Source organism: Apium graveolens, chromosome 11 (genome assembly GCF_009905375.1).
Source record: "Apium graveolens cultivar Ventura chromosome 11, ASM990537v1, whole genome shotgun sequence".
Lineage (NCBI taxonomy): Eukaryota > Viridiplantae > Streptophyta > Magnoliopsida > Apiales > Apiaceae > Apium > Apium graveolens.
The window spans coordinates 186043108-186055427 of NC_133657.1; the positions used below are offsets into that span (position 1 = coordinate 186043108).

At 36.6% G+C, this 12320-nt stretch overlaps 1 non-coding gene across 1 annotated transcript; it reads right to left on the minus strand.

Annotated features, from left to right (window-relative positions):
• Positions 1–10934: 10934 nt before the first annotated feature.
• On the minus strand, positions 10935–11041 carry LOC141699489 (small nucleolar RNA R71). Its single transcript, XR_012565949.1, has one exon. It is a non-coding gene; the product is annotated as a small nucleolar RNA R71 (small nucleolar RNA).
• Positions 11042–12320: the final 1279 nt, after the last annotated feature.

Sequence of the window (12320 nt, forward strand, 5' to 3'; positions counted from 1 at the left end):
TTTGATCAGACTGGATCAGGACATAAGGAAAGCTAAAATTAATGATCTCAGGGCTGCAATCTTCCAAACTGGTGAAGATTCTGCAGAACTTAAAGATGCTAAAAGGAGGATAATTGATGAACTCAGATATACTGAGAGATGTTTGTTAAAGAACTATCTCAGAACAACTCCTGACATCAGAGAGATCAGAAAGTGAAGCCAAGTCAAGATCTACAACTGCTCAAATTATGATATGTATACAGACTGAAGTTGTTATCAGAAGTTAAAGTTGGTAAAGCTTTAAGGACTGTAAGTTGTAGTTATCTAGTCAAATTCTCATGCATTTGTACTTAATGTTTTTGACATCATCAAATATCTGTTAAACTTGTATATTATGCTAATTTACAAGTTGGGGGAGATTGTTAGATATATTTGATAATGTCATGACTAATATGATTTATGTTTAGTTTTTCAGGTCTTACTTAAACAGGACAAATCAGTACTTAACTGAAATCAGTACTTATACTGAAGTCAGAACTTAAGTCATCGGTACTTAATGTTCAGGAGATATTTATCAGAAGATAATATCAGGACTTAAAGGAAATATTCAGATAAGGAAGGCAGCTGATTTACAGGAAGAGAAGATCTAGACAAACGTAAGAAGAGATATGCATGAAGAAGGAATTCCGTGAAGAATGGAATACTTGGAAGAAAAGATATCTGATTGATATATTTTAGGAAGCAGAATTATATTCCATATCAATTAGCGATTATCTTGTAACTGTGTAGTATATAAACACAGACATAGGGTTTACACTATAAGTGTTATCATTATCGAGAAGATTATTCATTGTAACCCTAGCAGCTCTCATGATATTTGTTCATCACTGAGAGAGGACAGTTCCATACTGTAATAGAGTTTATTGTTTTGAATAAAGTTTGTTTTCTGTTACTTGAGTTATTAGAGTTCGATTTGATTTTGCTATACACTGTATTCACCCCCCTCTACAGTGTGTGTGACCTAACATGTTGACAAATCTAAAATAAGGTGCTTCAATTGTGATGAATTCGGCCACTTTTCTACTGAATGCAGGAAGCCGAGGAAGGTGAAGAAAGATAAAGCCTATCTGGAGTTGGAGGCAAAGTATGAAGCTCTCTTGAAGAAACAATCTGGTAAAGCTTCTATTGCAGAAAGAAAAAGTTGGGATGACACTGATGATGATGATGACAATAAGGAATTTGGAAACTATGCACTCATGGCCATAGAGCAAGGAGAGTCATCCTCATCAAAAACAGAGGTACCAACTTTTACCACTATTGATTTAAATACAAGTCAATATAAAGATATTGTTGAAAAGATGAGCATAGAAATGTTCCACATCCAAACTAGCATGGTGATAGCTACTGAGGAGGTTAGTAGGCTGTCAAAAGCTAATGAGAAGCTTGAGATTGAGAAATAAGATTTGGAGTTGCAGCTTGTTGAGCTTGAAACTGTCAAGCAGGAAAATGAATATTTGAAGAACAAGCTGAAGTATGCTAGTAAAATAGAAGTTGTGTTGAGGGAAAAGATAGAAAAGAATGAAGTGAAGTTGAAGTCTTTCAGAAATGCTTCTCAGTTAGTTGGTCAGTACCATGAGAAAAATAAGCCATGTGTTAACATAACCATTGGCCTTGACTATGATACGAACAACAGTAAAAAAACTGAAAGTGACAGAGGCAAAGTAATTGCAATTAAGATGTCCCTGTTATGCTAAGGAAAGTGGAGTCACCTATGTTCAAGGCATGTAAAGTCAATTTCAGTGAAGAGGAGTTGGTCATCAAGCAAGAACTTGCAGATGAAGATAAAGAAATGAAAAATGAAGAAACCACTCCTGCTACTGAAAGAAAGAAGAAGCTCATGGTTAACCAAATCCCTAAGACACATGTCAAGGAAGTCAAGACTGAGAATACAGGAAAGATAAAAAAGAATAGCAATGGCAAGATAAGAGTAAACAAAAGAAACAATTTTGCATTTGTTGCAGATGCCCCCAGAAAGAAATGTCATAAATGTGGCTCAACAAATCATCTAACTCACCTTTGTAAAAAGGATTTTAGCAAGAAAAAAGTGGGAGCCTGCAAGTACAGTGAAGCAAATGCAGAAGACCCTTACTCATTTTGTGACAAATTTAACTGCATACCTTGCAACATGAAAGTGATGACAAGTTGTCATAAACTGAGAGTAGATTTGAAATCTGTTAATTTTGGATCTACAGACAAAAATAAAAATGCAAAACAATCTGTTCACACTATTTATTCTGAATCAACACACTCTAATTCTGCAAATCCTGTTAGCAAGAAGAAAGTACCCAACACTGCTTGGGTAGCTAAACACACTTAATCCTCATTGTGTGCAAACAAAAATGAAGAGATTCATATGGATCATAGACACTGGATGATCAAGACATATAATAGGTGATAAAGCCATGCTATCACAGTTTGAGGAGAAGGATGGCCCATTGGTGACTTTTGGAGATAACAACAAAGGATTCACAATGGGATATGGGAATTTAGTTTCTGGAAATGTTGTCATTGAAGATGTAGCACTGGAGGCTGGTTTAGAAATGAATCTTCTGAGTGTCAGTCAATTCACAGATAGAGGATTCAATGTTGCATTTGACAAAGGAGATTGTTCAATAATCATCAAAAAAATGGTGAAATTGCTTTGAAATGGGCAAGAAAGGGAAGCTTATTTGTTGCAGATTTACACTCAGGAAATAAGGAAGGAATATGTTGCTTCTACACCAAGGCATCTGTAGAGAAAAGCAAATTGTGGCACAAAAATCTCTCTCACCTGAATTACAAAGCAATCAACAGCCTGGTGAAAAAGGAGTTCGTGGGAGATATGCCTAATCTTGAGTTTGCTCAAAATAAAGTTTGTGAGGCTTGTCAAAAAGGAAAAAATGAAGAAATCAAGTCACAAGAGTAAAACTGTGAATTCCATAAGTGCATCTTTGTAACTTATCCACATGGACTTATTTGGACCAGTTAATGTCTTATCAATTTCAAGGAAGAAATATGCACTTGTGATGGTAGATGACTACTCAAGGTAAACATGGGTAAAATTTATGCATTCTAAGGATGAAACGCCACACATCATAATTGAACACATCAAGAAGATTGAGAAGCAGGCTGAAGATCAGAATTGTGTAAAGAGATTGAGGAGTGATAATGGCACAGAATTCAGAAATGCAACTTTAATTGAATTCTACAAAGACAGGGGCATTGTTCAAGAATTCTCAGCTATTAGAACACCTCAGCAAAATGGGGTAGTTAGATAAAGAACAGAACACTAGTAGAGGTTACGAGAACAATGCTGTAAGATGCCAAACTGCCAATAAGTTTTTGGGAAGAAGCTGTCAACACTGCATGCTATACTCAAAACAGATCTCTCATTAACAAGAATCTTGCAAAATTACCCTACTCAATCTTATCAAAAAGGAAGCCTATTGTGAAGCATCTTCATGTATTTAGAAGCAAGTGCTATGTTCTAAAAGACAACTCTGAATATGTGGGAAAATTTTACTCTAAAGTTTTTGAAGCAATATTTCTGGGATATTCATTGGAGAGAACTGCCTACAAAGTTTATGTGCTTGAAAAAAAGAAAATTATGGAAATCAAAGATGTAAATTTTGATGATGACAAGTGTCCAAGCTTGGAATGCCTTGATAATAATGAAGCTGAGGCCCTTAAATTTGAAAATCTCAACATTGATAGTGATTCTGAAGATGAAGCTAAAGTCAACACAAACAACAGAATGGATGAAGAGTCAAATGAACAAGTGAATCATGAGAATGGAAGCTCATCTCAATCACCTGAATTTGGTAGCACAAATTCAGGGGGAGAAAGAGGAGAAAGTTCAACAAGTCATTCCAATGGTGAAGAAGATGCAAAAAATTTAAGTCAACAATCTCACACCAGGAAATAGGATAAGAGTCACACAAGAGAAGCAATTATTGGTGATCCAAATGTTGGAGTGAGGATTAGAAGTGCAACTGCTAATGAATGTCTACATGCATGCTTTTTTCATAAGTTGAGCCTAAGAAAGTTGAGAAAGCTCTACTTGATCCTGACTGGATATCTGCTATGCAAGAAGAGCTAAATCAGTTTGAAAGAAATAAAGTTTGGAAGTTGGTTCCTGCACCTAAGAACATGAGTATAATTGGAACAAAATGGGTGTTTAGGAACAAAATGGATGAAAATGGGATTGTAACTAGAAAAAAAAAGCAAGGTTGCTTGCAAAAGGCTACTCACAGGAGGAAGGAATTGATTATGATGAAACTTTTGCTCCAGTTGTAAGATTTGAAGCAATAATGATCTTCTTGCATTTGCTGCACACTTAAACTTTAAAGTGTATCAAATGGATGTAAAGAGTGCATTCCTAAATGGTGAGTTAAAAGAAGAAGTTTATGTGCAATAGCCACCTGGCTTTGAAGATCCTGAATTTCCAAACTTTGTTTACCAACTTCTAAAGGCTCTCTATGGACTAAAGCAAGCACCTAGAGCTTGGAATGACACATTGTCAGAATTTCTGCTTAAACATGGATTCACTATAGGAACTATTGATAAGACTCTCTTCTACAAGCAGCATGGTGGTGATATGATCCTAGTCCAGATTTATGTGGATGATATCATTTTTGGTTCTACTAATGAAAAGCTATGTCAAAGATTCTCAAAACTCATGCAGAGTGAATATGAAATGAGTATGATGGGAGAGTTAAGTTACTTTCTTGGACTTTAAGTCATTCAAAAAAGTGATGGAATCTTCATCATCCAAACCAAGTATGTTAAATATTTATTGAAGAATTTTGGTATGGTTGATTGGTCACCTGCATCTACACCTATGTCTACAGCTACAAAGTTGGATGAAGATAAGAAAGGTAAAAGTGTAGATATTTCAGGTTATAGAGGAATGATTAGATCTTTGCTGTATTTGATTGCTAGTTGCCCAGACATTATTTTGTAACATGTCTGTGTGCAAGATTTTAAGTCAATCCAAAAGAATCACATTTAATGGCTGTAAAGAGAATTTTCAGATACTTAAAGGGGACTCCAAACTTAGGATTATAGTATTCTATGGGAACAGGATTTGAAGCTGTTGGATACACAGATGCATATTTTGCTGGATGCAGGGTTGACAGAAAGAACACTAGTGGAAGCTGTCAATTTCTTGGATAAAGACTTGTATCCTGGTATAGCAAGAAACAATAATTTGTGTCAACTTCCACAGCTGAGGCTGAATATAATGCTGCTGGAAGTTGTTGTGCTCAAGTGCTATGGATTAGAAATCAGCTAATGGACTATGGCCTAGTGTTACACAAAATTCCAATTATGTGTGACAATACTAGTGCTATATCTATTGTGGCTAATCCAGTTAATCATTCTAGAACAAAGCACATTGATGTAAGGTACCATTTTATTAGAGAACATGCTGTAAATGGTACTATTGAGCTTACTTTTGTTCCAACAGAAAAACAATTAGATGACATTTTTACTAAACCTTTAGATGAAGCTACTTTTACTAGACTAGTAGGTGAAATTGGGATGCTAAATTCTTCATCCTAAAGGCAAGAACTCAGCTAATGTGTTGCAGCATATTGATTTCTAATAAATCAAAATTAATTTGATTTAATTGGAAATTAACTGGAATATGAGTTATAAATATTTCAGAAATCTCTGTATATTTATTTTTCAAAATTCAAAATTTAGCTTGGAATTTTTCAATTTTGAGAAAAATGTCTAAATGTTAATTTACATTTTCAATATGTGAAATTAGCATAAGACAGAATCAAAAAGAACAAAATTATATAAAGAACTGAGTTCTTGATAAGTCTAACTGACTTCTCGACAAGTCATTTTGAGACTTCTCAAGTGAGTTCTCGATAAGTCATTTTTCTGACTTTTTGAAAGACTTCTCGACATGCATTATTATGACTTCTCGATAAGTCATTGTAGAGATCTCGATAAATGATCATTCACAGAGTTCTCTACAAGTATAAATTTTAGATTTATCAACAACTTGGAATTGAGATAATTTAAATTAATTAATTATTTTGGTAAAATACTTTTGATAAAATCATTCTGATTTTATTTTGATTTATTCAAATAAAAAAATTTGGAAAAATTCAGTCCATTCAGGACAAACTTGGTATTTGTTTGACATCTCGATAAGTCACTTTCTAGTTCTCAATAAGAGTCGGGAAAGTGATAGATCGATATGTATCTATTCTATTATATGACTTCTCGATAAGCAAATCTCAACTGTTTATTTCTATATCTCGATAAGTCATTTACCTTTTACTATAAATACCCAAACATCTCGACATACACCTCTTTACGCCTTCGAGATCTCTAAGTGACCTAATTTTTACAAATCCAACCCGTTTCCTCTCATTTCAAGCTCTTTTCTCTAATTTTTCTTACCCACTCAAATTTAAACACTTAAAATGGCATCAAACACAGTTAGAACTTTTATTCCAAAGGAGGGCACCAACTACCTTGCATTTACAGATACAAACCAAACATCTGATGTCTTCAAGAGTTTTGTGAAGTTCCTTTCTGAAACATACTTTGCAGGTGCTCAACTATAAATCCAATTCTATATTTGGATGTTCTCAGAGATTTTTGGAACACAGCTGTGGTGAGGACAATAGTGCCAGAGAATCAAGCTATGTCCATAGTGGTTAACTGCTCCATTCAAGTCCAATATGTGGAGTTTTCAGAGAATAATGTCAATATGGCTTTGGGCATCCCTACTGACAATCTGGTGGATGTTCAACTCAAGATGAGCTAGCTGAGTTCATGGACTTCATCAACTACAGTGAGAAAATCACTTAGCTAGCCTGAACAAGAAGAATTTGAGGAAGGAATGGTCATTCATGTTTGACTCCATTGTGAGAGCTTTCACATGTAGGAAGACATGGTATAATTACATTTCAAGTGTGGTCCAGAAGCTGATATTCTCCATGGCTCACAACAGACACTTAAATGTGGGGCTTCTGATTCTGCAGGAACTAAACACAAGGCTCACGATGCCTTTGACTACAAGAGGTAAGGAAATTTTCTTTCCTAGGTTTATAATGTCTAATTTAAACCATAAAGTTCAAGACATTTATTTACTTAATCGTATAGATAGAACATAAATAGGCAATTGTAAACAGGTGTCCAAAATTCTATTTGGCTCACTTACTACAAAGAACAAGGTAACTATAAGTCTTAGAATCACTTCATTTATGTTGAAGAGATTCAGGACATGCCCTTACCCTATGCCTGACATGGGGTCTACAATCATAACTAGTATGGTAATGGCTCCTATACTTGTGGAAGAACAAACACAGGAACACCAATAGGGGCCTTCCCAAACTGAGACCCCTCTTTCTTTACCAATAGCAGCTAGGAAACCAACCATTTTATCCTCCCAAAAGGGTGAAGTGAGTAAAAAAAAGAGAAAGAAGGAACCTTTGACTGTGATAAATGAGAGTGGTGAGGACCAAACACAAATAGAGTCCACCCTGGTCAAGAAACCAAAGAAGGTAAAGCAAACTGAGTTGACCACTCAAGCTACCTCTGCATTCTCCCAAAAGGATGTAGTTGAAAAAGAGGGATTCAAACAGACTCTAGGAGCATCCTCTCAATATGGTTTCTCTATTGAAAAGAGCAATCTCCCTAGTGCACCTTGTATAGAGCCTGCACCTGCACTTGAATACATTCAAGTGTATGAAATAAGGAATAAGGATGGCACACACACGGAAAGCAAATCTTTTGAAGCTCCCTCGTCTTTTCAGGGGGAGCTACCAACACTTAATTCTGAACTCACAAATCTTATTTCTAAAATTTCTTCTTCATACAATGAAATACTTGAATCTAATTCTCAAGTGTTGCCAAAATCAAGTGACATGGTTCATAAAACTGTGCTCACCACTCAGGAACCACATCTAGATGGTGAGAGGCTACTAGCTAGGGTAGACCTTGATGACACCATCAAAACCACAGGGGTTTCATCAGTTTTAACTGAAGACCCTGTGAATGTTACTCAAGAACCTTCATGCGCTAAACAATCTTCATATATTGATAGGTTTGAGGGTAGTACTCCTGAGGGGGAGCTATCTAAATCTTCTCCAATTAAATTGGATATTCCTCATGAAGGAACAACTCCCCTAAAAACCCTAGATGACATTTCCTTAACAATTGAATCTAGGAGTTTAATTTCCAGTGAGCTTGTTATAGGGGAGGGAAGTCAAGAACATTCAAGTGTCAGCTCTCTGCAAGAAGAGCAAGGGTTTGAGACCATGGTACATGACAGTAACTTGGTCAAATCCCCTCCAATTCAATTCGAGGGTTCCTATTGTTGGTGAATAATACACTGTCACAATCACAGTTCCAACTTTGAGTCAAACTATGGCATCTGTCATAAGTAATATTACTGAACCCCAACCATCTACCTCAACTCAAACAGACATCCCTTCTACATCAAACCCTTCTCAATTACCCCCACACTTAATTTTCCAGTGGCTACAGGATGCTCGGGCTTAGCCACTAACAATGAATGATCTTCTAGTGGACCAACTTTCTGGCCTGGCCAACATCACACAATAATTTCTCATAACTGATATGTCCAATCAGGATTATCAAGCCATCTTGTTGTCCTACAAAATAGATGTTGAAGAACAGCAGCAGAAAATTATCAGTGAGGCTGAACAGGATGGCAATGTGGATGCTTGGTTAGATAAGGACTTTAGCTTGAGCATGGATGAGGTCTTGGAAATATTTAGAGAAGAGTATGTTACAATTTTGGGAAGCAATTTCAAGACTCTCAGTCCACAGAAAGTTTATGATATTGTAACTGAAGTGTACAAAGCTCAACTCAAGGCTTTCCATCTTATGAGTACAGCTCTACAACAGATGATAAGTAGATTTTATATCTACTTGGAACGATTCATTACAAGCTTAAGTTGGTATTTTGGACTCAAGTTGTTGGTATTTTTGATATGTTTTTGTCTTATTGCATTTCAGGCATCAGTTAAATGAAGAAAGGGTTTTTAAGGAAATATGTTGAAAAGTGCTAAGAATTGGAAGCCTATGCCATTCTCAAGTTGAATAGAATATTGTCAGCTTCGTGTGGGCAGTTGAATCGCCTAATTCTGATGAACAGAATTCAAGATACGGCCAAAATAAAAATTAGCAGAAAAATCCAGAAACCCTGCGCGGCCACCCACAAAACCAGCATGGCCGCCCCGACTTTCTGCCAAAAAAACCAGCACGCCCGCATTGATTTGAGCGTGGTCGCCCCGCCCTTTTTGCCCCAGAATCCTGATTTTAGTATAATTTGATGATTTTGATGGTCCAGGTCCACTAGGGGCTTATATATACCAATAAAAAGACATTTTAAATGACAAGGAGCGAGGGGAGAGCAATAAGAAGACCCAATAGCACAATACAATGAAGGAGAAGAAGATCTTGTTTTTACTTATGATTCTTTGCTTAAGTTGTAATCTTGGATGCTTGTTTTCTTTGTTGTTTGAACCTTATACTCTTGTTAACGTACTTTATTATTATTATTCAGTTATTTCAGACCTAGTTTATCTTAGTTTATTTACCATGCTTTCATTGGAACCTTATACTCTTGTTGTTTGAACCCTTATAATCTTATACTCTTGTTAACGGATTTACTTATGGATTTCTATAGTTAATTTGTTTCAATATCTTGGTGTGTGGTGATTGATTGATATCCTAGTATTGGTTGTGCTTATTCGTCTTATGTGCGTAGCTAACATATAATATAGTGTGTTAATCTCTATTGAAGCGACAGTGAATATAGAGATTTAGAACTTGCCATGCTAGCATAGGTTCATGTATTTATTATGCATGATTCACAGGTAATTTTAACCATCTTACTTGCCCTATGTAATCGCGATAGATAACTTGTTCAATAAACCTTTATGTTGTCAAATTCTATAGACATATAGGGTCTCAACATAATTGGTGTCTATTCAGCTTCTATCTCTTTTGTGGATGTCTGGTAGTAGGGTATTCGTACAACGATAGTTGGCGTTTACTAGTTTCGTGCTATCTTATTAGTTGTCATCACCATTGCATGCTAAGGTTAAGAACAATGACTTTGAATGAAGTATTTAATGAAGTTAGAATCCCATGTTTGTCTCATATAGTTAATTCAATCACTTTTATTCTTAGTTAATTACATGTTAGTTTAATCTTAGTTATAAATATCTCAACTTGTTATTATCTTAGCATTGAGCGATAGCCATACCATTGTTGCATAGGTGCATAATCTTAAGTTAACTAAAAAGAGTCTCTGTGGGTATGAATCTGATTTATATCTTATACTACTTGCGAACGCGTATACTTGCGTGTACTTTTAGCGCGTGTTTTCGCCCTAACAAGTTTTTGGCGCCGTTGCCGGGGACTCGGTGTTAATTTTTAGTTTATGTGCTTGACATCAGTGGTCGTTAAAGTTCACTGACTCTGATTGTTTTACTTTCACGGTTTACTTGTTTGTGTTTCAAGTACTCATTACAATGGGAGATCCAGCTGCACCAACGAAAGTTTTGATGGATTTTTCTCAACCCAAGATCAATAAAATTTAATCTAGCATTGCCAGGCCAGCGATCACAGATAATACCTTTAAAATCAAGCCTGGTACGATTCATATGGTAAGAAATTCAATCCAGTTTGGGGGTTCTCCTACGGAAGATCCTAATATGCATATTAGGGATTTCATCGAGATTTGTGACACCTTCAAGTACAACAATATTTCTGAAGATGCTGTGAAGCTGAGACTTTTCTATTTTTCTCTGAGGGATAAAGCTAAGTGTTGGTTACACTCTCTACCAACAGGTTCTATCACTACTTGGGAGGATCAGAAATTTTTTACTAAATTCTTCCCTATGGCGAAGACAGCTGCAATGAGAAATGCTCTCTCTCAATTTATGCAGCAATCGAGAGAATCTCTATATGAAGCTTGGGAGCACTACAAGGATATGCTTAGGAAGTGTCCTCATCATGGAATGCCTGATTGGATGATCATCAATTGCTTCTATAACGGTATGGGAGCACAATCAAGACCCATACTCGATGCAGAATCAGGTGGAGCATATGGAGAAAGAGCTATGAGGAAGCTTATGATCTAATTGAACTGATGGCTGCTAATAAATGTCAGTATCCAAACCAGAGATTGTCACATGGCAAGGTAGCAGGAGTTCTTAAGTGGATACAGCTACGGCTATCACTGCTCAACTAAAGGCGTTATCTATGAAGATCGATTCTCTGGCTAACTATGGTGTTAATCAGATAACCAGTGTTTGTGAGTTGTGTGCAGGTTCGCATACGACAGAGCAATATGCTATATCTAGTGAATCAGCTCAGTCTGTGAGCAACTTTCAGAGATCGCAGCAACCAGTTCCAGATACTTATCATCCTGACAACTGGAATCATCTTAACTTTAGCTGAAGCAACAATCAGAATGTGATGCAACAGCCATTCCAGCGGTTTGGAAATAAGCAATTCAATCCTCCTGGTTTTTAGCAACAATTTTCACCAAGACAACAACTACAACTTCAACAACAAACTCATGGAGGTGCAGGTCAATCTTCGAATGAAAAATCTGAATTGGAGGAGTTGAGGCTTATGTGCAAAAACTAGGCTCTTATATGCCAAAGCCAAGTTGTTTCTATCAAGACTCTAGAGAACCAAATAGGGCAAATTGCTAACGCCTTATTGAATCGACCATCAGGGACGCTTCCTATTGATACAGAACCCAATCCAGGAAAGAGGGAAGTTAACGAACAGGTGAATGCCATCACCTTGAGGTCCGGAAAGGTCGTCGGCCCCCAAATTCAGCAAGATGAAGAGTCTGAAAGATCTGTCCAGAATGCAGGTGCATCTGCACCTTTTCCAAATCCAAAAATGCGATTATAGCTGAAAAAGTGGTGCAGAAGGATGCCGAGGTGGAACCGAAGAAGAAAGCTGTTGAAAGCAATCTTCCTGAGGGTAATACAGGGGATAAACAGGTCTACCCACCTCCGGCATATCTTAAAAGGCTTCAAAAGCATAAGTTGTATAAGCAATTTCCTAAGTTCTTGGAAGTTTTCAAGAAACTTCACATCAACATACCTTTCACTGAAGCTCTTGAACCGATGCCTGGCTATACAAAGTTTATGAAAGGTATTCTCTCTGGAAAAGTGAAGCTCGATAACTTAGAGATCGTTGCTCTTATGGAGGAATGCAGTGATGTGCTACAACAGAAGTTGCCTCTCAAGCTTAAAGATCATGGAAGCTTCACTATTTCT